General features: G+C 39.2%; 1 pseudogene; it reads left to right on the forward strand.

Moving 5' to 3' along the window:
- Positions 1-8843: 8843 nt before the first annotated feature.
- LOC118851261 lies at positions 8844-9492 on the forward strand (annotated as a pseudogene).
- The last annotated feature ends 788 nt before the right edge of the window (positions 9493-10280 follow it).

Genomic DNA, 10280 nt, shown 5'->3' on the forward strand with positions numbered 1-10280 from the left:
GAAAATTTGATCTCCAAATACAAAACTCAAGAGAGACATAAAAAGGTAACCAGGGGAAAAAACCCCACAAAACTTATTAACCAATAAGGGCAGGTTGTTGACATCTTTATGTGGGATTATATCATCTTATGTATGTTTTGTATACATACATACATATACATATATATATATATGTATATATATATATATATATGTCAGTATTGAGAATGGTACAGCTATTATGACAACTGAAAGGGATATACATAGGTTGTGAATGCCTGTATAAATTAACTGATGTAAGGATATAAAATATAAGTAAGAGATATAAAGGGAGGGCTATGAGAGAAGCAGTAAGGAGGTAGCAGAAAAGGGTAAATTTACACCAAATGAAGTGGCACAAAAACATATTATAGTAGAGGGAAAGAAGGGAGGGAGAAGAGCAGTATTTGAGCTTTAGTGTCATCTGATCTAGTTCAAGAAGGGAATAACATACCCTGGTGTGTTGTCCTATGGGAAGTAGGAGGGGAAGGGGGGAAAAAGGGAGGGGGGTGGTCAGAAGGGTGAGGAGAAGTAGTAAGTGGGAAATGGTAAGATAAGGGAGGGGAATAAAGAGGGAGGGTTATCTGAGGAAGGCAGTGGTCAAAAGCAAACCTTTGTTGAGGAGGAGAAGGGGAAAGGGAGAAATAAAAGCATAAACAGGGGGAATTAGGATGGAGAAAAAGACACAGATAGAAATCATAACCCTGAACGTGCAGGGGATGAACATTCTCACAAAACAGAAGCAGATAGCAGAATGGATTAAAAACCATAATCCTACAATATGCTGTTTACAAGAAACGCATTTGAAACAGGGGGATACACATAGGGTAAAGGTAAAAGGCTGGAGTAAAATATATTGTGCCTCAGCTAAAGTAAAAAAAGCAGGTGTAGCAATCCTAATCTCAGACAAAGCAAAAGTAAAGATAGATCTAATTAAAAGAGATAAGGAAGGACATTATATCCAGGTAAAAGGCACCAGAAACAATGAACCAATATCATTGCTTAACATATATGCACCATGTGGTAAGGCACACAAATTCTTAGAGAAGAGGTTAAGGGAGTTACAGGAAGAAATAGACAGCAAAACTATAATATTGGGAGACCTCAACCTCCCCCTTTCTGAACTTGATAAATCTAACCTCAAAATAAATAAGAAAAAAGTTAAGGAGGTAAACAGAATTTTAGAAAAGGCACATATGATAGAACTCTGAAGAAAACTGAATGGGAATAAAAAGGAATATACTTTCTTCTCAAAAGTACATGGCACATACTCAAAAACTGACCATGTACTAGGGCATAAAAACCTCACAATCCAGTGCAGAAAAGCAGAAGTAGTCAATGCATCCTTTTCAGATCATGATGCAATTAGAATCATTTTTAATAAAGTACCATGGAAAAATAAGCTAAAAACTAATTGGAAACTAAATAATTTAATTCTAAAGAATGAGTGGGCCAAAGAACAAATCAGAGAAACAATTAATAACTTCATTCAAGAGAATGACAATAATGAAACAACATACCAAAACTTATGGGATGCAGCAAAAGCAGTTCTTAGGGGAAGTTTTATATCCCTAAATGCCTACATGAATAAAATAGGGAAAAAGGAGATCAATGATCTGGGCATACAGCTGAAAAAGCTAGAAGAAGAGCAAATTGAAAACCCCCAATTAAATACCAAATTAGAAATAATGAAAATCAAAGGAGAGATGAATAAAATTGAAACCAAGAAAACTATTGAATTAATAAATAAAACAAAGAGCTGGTTTTATGAAAAAACCAATAAAATTGATAAACCTTTGGCCAATTTGATTAAAAAAAAGAAAGAAGAAAATCAAATTACCAGTATCAAAAATGAAAAGGGTGAGGTCACCTCTAATGAAGAGGAAATCAAAACAATAATTAGGAATTATTTTGCCCAACTGTATGCCCGTAAATTTGACAACCTTAGAGATATGGATGAATATCTACAAAAACATAAACTGCCCAGGCTAACAGAGAAGGAAGTGAAATTTCTTAATAACCCCATATCAGAAAAAGAAATTGAGCATGCCATCAATGAACTCCCTAGGAAAAAATCTCCAGGGCCAGATGGTTTTATATGTGAATTCTATCAAACATTTAAAGAACAACTAATTCCAATACTTTGTAGACTATTTGGGAAATTAGGTGAAGAAGGAGTCCTACCAAATTCTTTTTATGACACAAATATGGTACTAATACCCTAACCAGGTAGAGTTAAAACAGAGAAAGAAAATTATAGACCAATTTCTCTAATGAATATTGATGCAAAAATTTTAAATAAAATATTAGCAAAAAGATTGCAGCAACTTGTCACAAGAATAATACACTATGACCAGGTAGGATTTATTCCAGGAATGCAAGGCTGGTTCAATATTAGGAAAACTATTAGCATAATTGACCATATCAACAACAAATCTATCAGAAACCATATGATCATCTCAATAGATGCAGAAAAAGCCTTTGACAAAGTACAACACCCATTCCTATTAAAAACACTAGAAAGCATAGGAATGAGTGGAACCTTCCTTAAAATTATAAATAGCATCTACCTAAAACCATCGACAAGCATTATTTGTAATTGGGATAAACTAGATGCATTCCCAATAAGATCAGGGGTGAAACAAGGATGTCCATTATCACCCCTATTATTCAATTTGGTACTAGCAACATTAGTTGTAGCAATAAGAGAAGAAAAAGAAATTGAAGGAATTAGAATAGGAAAAGAAGAAACTAAATTATCACTTTTTGCATATGATATGATGATTTATTTAGAGAATCCTAGAGAATCAAGTAAAAAACTACTTGAAATAATAAACAACTTTAGCAAAGTTGCAGGATATAAAATAAACCCATATAAATCCTCAGCATTCCTATACATTACTGACAAAGCCCAACAGCAAGAGACAGAAGGAGAAATTCCATTCAAAGTTACTGTAGGCACTATAAAATATATGGGAGTCTATTTGCCAAGACAAACCCAGGGCCTATATGAACATAATTATGACACACTTTGCACGTGAATAAAATCAAATCCAAATAAATGGAAAAATATCAGTTGCTCATGGGTAGGCCAGCTTCTGGGCTAATAATTTACTATTTCACAAAAACTGTGGGAAAATTGGAAAATGGTAGGGCAAAAACTGGGCATAGACCAATATCTTACACCATATACCAAAATAAAGTCAAAATGGGTTCATGACTTAGGAGTAAAACCTGATACTATAAGTAATTTGGGAAAGCAAGGAATAGTTTACTTATCAGATTTGTGGAAAAGTAAAGAATTCATGACCCAACAAGAGATAGAGAGCATTACAAAATGCAAAATGGATAATTTTGATTATGTCAAACTGAAAGGTTTTTGTACAAAAAAAGCGAATACATCAAAAATTAGGAGGGAAGCAGAAAATTGGGAGAAAATCTTTGCAACTAGTATCTCTGATAAAGGCCTCATTTCTAAAATATACAGGGAACTGAGCCAAATATATAGGAATACAAGCCATTCCCCAATTGAGAAATGGTCAAAGGATATGAACAGGCAGTTTCCAGAGGAAGAAATTAAAGCTATCTATAGGCATATGAAAAAATGCTCTGTATCACTACTGATTAAAGAAATGCAAATCAAAACAACTCTTAGATACCACATCTCTCCTATCAGATTGGCTAAAATTACAAAACAGGAAAACGATAAATGCTGGAAAGGATGTGGGGAAATTGGAACATTGTTGCATTGCTGGTGGAGTTGTGAGCTGATCCAGCCATTTTGGAGAGCAGTTTGGAACTATGCCCAAAGGGCTATAGAAATGTTCATACCCTTTGACCCAGCAATACCACTTCTAGGGTTGTATCCCAAACAAATCACACAAGAGGGAAAGGGACCCATATGTACAAAAATATTTATAGCAGCTCTCTTTGGGGTAGGCAAGAATTGGAAATCAAAGGGATGCCCATCAATTGGGGAATGGCTGAACAAGCTGTGGTATAGGAAGGTGATGGAATACTATTGTGCCATTAGAAATGGGGATGATGCAGACTTTGTAACAACCTGGAAAAACCTACACGATATAATGCTGAGTGAGTGGAGCAGAGCCAGGAGAACGTTGTGCACAGCCACAGACATATGGATTCTGTGAGGACCAACCCTGACATACTTCACTCTTCTCAGCAACCTAAGGTGCAAGGACAACTCCAGGGGACTCACGATGTAGAATGCTATCTTCATCCAGAGAAAGAACTGTGAAGTTTGAATACAGATTGAGGTGCACTACATGCTCGCTTTTTTTGCTTCTCTTTTGTTTTTGTTTTTGTTTTTTTGTTTTTTGTTTTTTTTTGTTTTTTTTTTTGGTTCTGTTTCTTCTTTCTCATGATTCATTCCATTGGTCATAATTCTTCTCCACAACTTGACTAGTGTATAAATTAATTCAATGCGAAGTTATACATGGTAGTTATATGAGATTATGTGCCATCTTGGGAAAGGAGGGGGGAGGGAGGGGAGAAAATCTGGAACTCAAAATTATGTAGAAATGTGTGTGGTAAACTAAAAATAAATAAATAAATTGAAATTTAAAAAAATGAAAAATTAATAAAAGATTTAAATAAAACTCCCCAATTATGGAAAATGTCGATGAACACTCTCTCCTGGTTTTCTCCTACTTATCTGACAGCTTCCTCTTTGTCTCCTTTGCTGGATCCTTCTCCAGATCATACCCTCTAACTGTAGGTGTTTCTCAGGGTTTCATCTTGGGCTCTCTTTTCTTTTCCCTCTGTATTACTTTACTTGGTGGTCTTATCAGCTCCCAAGGATTTAATGACCATCTCTATGCTGATGATTTTCAAATCTACCTTTTCTGTCCCAATCTTTGATGACCTCCAATCTCACATCTCCAGTTCCAGTAAGCATCTTAAACTCAAGACGGTGGCTGGAAAGCAGGGACTAGCGTGAGCTCCCTGCTGAGTCCCTCCAAAAACCTATAAAAATGGCTCTGAACCAATTCTAGAACTGCACAACCCACAAAATAGCAGGAGGAAGCAGGGCTCCAGCCCAGGACAGCCTGGATGGTCTCTGGGTGAGATCTATCCCACATGGAGCTGGGAGTGGAGCAGAGCAGAGCCCAGTGTGGGTGGTGTGGATCAAGCAGACCAGGAGCCAGGCGGAACATGCCCTAGCACTCTGAATCAGCGAGCTGCCGCAGTTAACAGACTTCTCAACCCACAAACACCAAATATAACAGAGAAGGTTAGTGGGAAAAGCTATGGGAGTGGAAGGAGCTTGCCGTTAGGCTACCGACCTGGGGGCAACAGAGGTGGGACAGCTACAAAACTACAGCTGCAGTTACTTCTGGCCCCAGGCCCACCTGGTGGGAGGAATTAAGTGGCGGAACAGAGCAGGAATGAAGAGCCTGCTGAAGATCTAAGTCCAGTCCGGGTTGGGGGTTCTTGGGAAAGGAGGAGTGCTGGTGTGGCAGAGCTGGCACATCCCCCCAAGCTTGGAACATAGTTCTCTTAACTCTACAAGCAGTCATACCCCACTGAAAAACTCAAGGGTCAAGTTAGTTGGCTGGGAATATGGCCAGGAAGTGAAAACGCACCCAGATTCAGTCTCAAACTTTGGAATTTTTGTTTGGTGACAAAGAAGGCCAAAACCTACAGCCAGAAGAAGTCAACAAAGTCAAAGAGTCTACAACAAAAGCCTCCAAGAAAAACATGAACTGGTCCCAGGCCATGGAAGAGCTCAAAAAGGAGTTGGAAAAGCAAGTTAGAGAAGTAGAGGAAAAATTGGGAAGAGAAATGAGAAGGATGTGAGAAAACCATGAAAAACAAGTCAACGACTTGCTAAAGGAGACCCAATAAAATACTGAAAAATACACTGACGAAAACACCTTAAAAAATAGACTAACTCAAATGGCAAAAGAGCTCCAAAAAGCCAATGAGGAGAAGAATGCCTTGAAAGGTAGAATTAGCCAAATGGAAATGGAAAAAAGCCATTGAAGAAAATAGTACCTTAAAAATGAGATTGGAGCAAGTGGAAGCTAGTGACTTTATGAGAAATCAAGATATTATAAAACAGAACCAAAGGATTGAAAAAGTGGAAGACAATGTGAAATATCTCATTGAAAAAACCACAGACCTGGAAAATAGATCCAGGAGAGATAATTTAAAATCATTGAACTGCCTGAAAGCCATTATCAAAAAAAGAGCCCAGATATCATATTTCAAGAAATTATCAAGGAGAACTGCCCTGATATTCTAGAGCCACAGGGCAAAATAGAAACTGAAAGAATCCACCGATTGCCTCCTCAAATAGATCCCAAAAAGTAATCTCCTAGGAATATTGTCGCCAAATTCCAGAGTTTCCAGATCAAGGAGAAAATACTGCAAGCAGCCAGAAAGAAACAATTTGAGTACTGTGGAAACCCAAACAGAATAACTCAAGATCTAGCAGCTTCTACATTAAGAGATCAAAGGGCTTGGAATACGATATTCCAGAGGTCAATGGAGCTAGGATTAAAACCAAGAATCAGCTACCCAGCAAAACTGAGTATCATGCTCCAAGGCAAAATATGGATTTTCAATAAAATAGAGGACTTTCAAGCTTTCTCAGTGAAAAGACCAGAGCTGAATAGAAAATTTGACTTTCAAACACAAGAATCAAGAGAAGCATGAAAAGGTAATCAAGAAAAAGAACAAGAAAAAGAAATTGCAAGGTACTTACTAAAGTTGAACTGTTTTGTTTACATTCCTATATGGAAAGATGATGTGTATGATTCATGAGACCTCAGTATTAGGGTAGCTGAAGGGAATATGTATATATATATGTGTGTGTGTGTGTGTGTGTGTGTGTGTGTGTGTGTGTGTGTTTATGTGAGTGTGTATATATGTGTATATATATAGATATAGATACGTAGAGAGAGAGAAAGAGAGAGAGAGAGAGAGAGAAAGAGAGAGAGAGAGAGAGAGAGAGAGAGCAGACACAGGGTAAGTTGAAGATGAAGGGAAGGGAAGATATCTAAAAGAAATAAAATAAAATTAAGGGATGAGAGAGGAATATATTGAGAGAGGGAGATAGGGAGAGAAAGAATGGGGTAAATTATCTTGCATAAAAGTGGCAAGAAAAAGCAGTTCTGTAGGCAGAGAAGAGAAGTCAGGTGAGGGGGAATGAGTGAATCTTGCTCTCATCAGATTTGACTTGAGGAGGGAATACCATACATACTCAATTGGGTATCTTACCCCACAGGAAAAAAGGAGGAAGAAGATAAAAAAGGGAGGATGATAGAAGGGATTGCAGAGGGGGGTGGAGGTAATCAAAAACAAACACTTTCAAAAGGGGACAGGGTCAAGGGAGAAATTTCAATAAAGGGGAATAGGTTAGGAAGGAGCAAATATAGTGAGTCTTTCACAACATGAGTATTGTGGAAGGGTTATACATTATGATACGCATGTGGCCTATGTTGAATTGCTTGACTTCTTAGGGAGGGTGGGTGAGAAGGTTAGAGGGGAGAGAATTTGGAACTCAAAGTTTTAAAAAAATAAAAAAAAAGTTTTTGCATGCAACTAGAAAATAAGATACACAGGCAATGGGGCATAGAAATTTATCTTGCTGTACAAGAAAGGAAGGGAAAAGGGGATGGGAGGGGAGTGGGGTGACAGAAGGGAGGGCTGACTGGGGAAAAGGGCAACCAGAATATACGCCATCTTGGAGTGGGGGGGAGGGTAGAAATGGGGAGAAAATTTGTAATTCAAACTCTTGTGAAAATCAATGCTGAAAACTAAATATATTAAATTAAAAATAATAATAATAATAATAAAAGCATCTTAAACTCAATATGCCCCCAAAGGACTCATTATCTTTTCCCTTAAACTCTCCCCTGGTCCTATTTTATTAATGTAAAGGGCAATCCCACAAAGCAAATTCCTCCAATCCCTCAATTTCACAACCTTGCAGTTATTCTGGATTCCTCACTATTTCTCTTATACCCTACATCCATTCACAATCTGTTGCCATGACCTGTTGATTTTAGCTTTGTAACATCTCTTGTCCCCTTCTCTCCCCTGATACTGCCACCACTGCAGCAGGTCCTCTTCACCTCACACCTAGGCTATTATAGTGGCCTGCTGGTGGGTTTGCCTGCCTCAAGTCTCTTCCCACTCCAGCTCATCCTCCATTCAGCCACTAAGGCAATTCTTCTAAAATGCAAGTGTGATCCTGACATCTCTCTACTCAATAGTCTCCAGTGACCCTCTATCTCCTCCAGGGGCAAATATAAAATTTCCCGTTTGTGATTCAAAGCCCTTTATAAACTAGTCCCTTCCTACTCATTCTTTTTACACCTTATTAACTGACAGGGACTCTTTAATCCAGTCACATCAGCCTCTTGGCTGTTATTAGAACAAGACATTCCATCTTTCAGCTCTGGGCATTCTCTCTGGCTGTCCTTCATGCTTATGATGTTCTTCCTCCTCCACTCTGACATATGACCTTGATGGCTGTCTTTAAGTTCCAACTAAAATCTCACCTTCTATAGGAAGCATTCCCCAACTCCTTAATTCCAGTGCCTTCCCTTTGTTAATTATTTCCTATTCATCCTGCCAATAGCTTGTTTTGTCTATATTTGTCTGCCTATTGTCTGCTCCATTGGATTGTAAGCTCCTGAGTTTAGCCACAGCCTCCTTTGCATGGGGCTGGCTGAGTCACCACCATGGGCAATTGAGTGGGAAAAGAGCATCAAGAGAGACTGACTCCATGGTGACACCTCTGCAAATGAGCAGGATGTAACAAGTCCTCAAAGAAAGAGAGGCCAAATGGAAGTATGACTATCCTGACAGATGGGCAATTGCAGAACAAGCTAGATGAGTTCTGGGACACAACACCAAGCCTTTGAAGGACTAAAGGAGATCTGGAGTGCACTCCATGCAGCTGCCTTTGCAATGGAAGCCAATGATTATGAGCTAGCCAAGGCCATTCTGGATGGAACTAGCATCCTTCTGCCCTATGGTTCTCTGACCAAGTGTTATGAAGATCTAGGCAATTGTTATCAGTTCCATGTCTACTGTTTGGCAGTAGACCAAGTGTTCTCTGACCAAGTGTTATGAAGAGCTAGGCAATTGTTATCAGTTCCATGGCTACTGCTTGGCACCACCAGTCAGCTTGCTTCTAGAGTACAGTGGGAACGATGGTGTGGAGCCTCCAGAACCAACCCCCAGTACATGTCATGAATTCCCTTTTAAGGTGTGCCTGTCCAGGGTGAGGACTTGAGGCTCACTGCCAGCCTATAAATATAGTTGGGCTGCTTAAGAGACAGCTGCACATTCAGGTGGGCAGTGAGCCTTCCTGGTATTGTTGGTTCTTCTCATTGGTGGAACTTACTCACGGATTGCATGCAGTTATAGAAGACCAAGATCAAGAAGGATTTTGTTATCCAATTTATCATCTATAAGCCCCTGACATTTCAGAACTGAAACTCCCAGAGGAAGGTCAAGGAAACGGGCTCCTTTTTCCAGGGCAATTCTTTCACCTGGAATACCAGGTTTGCCCTCCCTGTTGCCCTTGAGTATTCTTGTCTTCTCCAGGTGATACTTTCCTTGGTTGCTGCTTTGTTGGCAGTGAAGGAACACTGCTAAGTGCATCTGGGGTAACTTGATAAAGGCCTCTGAGAAGCAGTGCTGCTACATATAAGCCCCCAGAATAGTTTTTTTCCCCTGATCCTGATGCAAGAAATGCAGAAGATTGTTTGTTTCTCCTGGATCAATAAGGTGGCCTTCTAGTTACACCTCTCCCATGGCAGGGCAGGGCAAATCACTTCTGGCTAAAGGGTCAGCAACCCCATGGCTCATTTGGACCCCTGACATATCTAGACTGGTGCTGTAGGCTGTGCTTACTACCAGTTTTTTCCTCAGAGTCAGAAACAGTGTTTGCTTCTCCAAATCCCATTTCTCTTGTAAGCATGGTGTCAGTTCCCTAATAGTAAAGGGGGCCAATCCCAGGAAGTGGTGAGATCTAGTGAGGGCCATCAACTCATTTCATGTCCTGGCACAATTGACAAGAATAAGGGCATATGGCAAAGAGGTAGACAGCTGTTCCAGAACACTTCTGGACAAGTTCATCTTTCCGGATAGAATCCTGATGTGGCTATCTCTAGGCTGGTTGTTTTTCCCATGTTGGGTCCTTGCATATGGATAAATTTGCATATTCATTGATAAAAATTTTTGCTCCTTCAAAAAAAAGATTGTAAGGTCCTTGAGGACAA

The sequence above is a fragment of the Trichosurus vulpecula genome, chromosome 5 (assembly GCF_011100635.1).
Source record: "Trichosurus vulpecula isolate mTriVul1 chromosome 5, mTriVul1.pri, whole genome shotgun sequence".
Lineage (NCBI taxonomy): Eukaryota > Metazoa > Chordata > Mammalia > Diprotodontia > Phalangeridae > Trichosurus > Trichosurus vulpecula.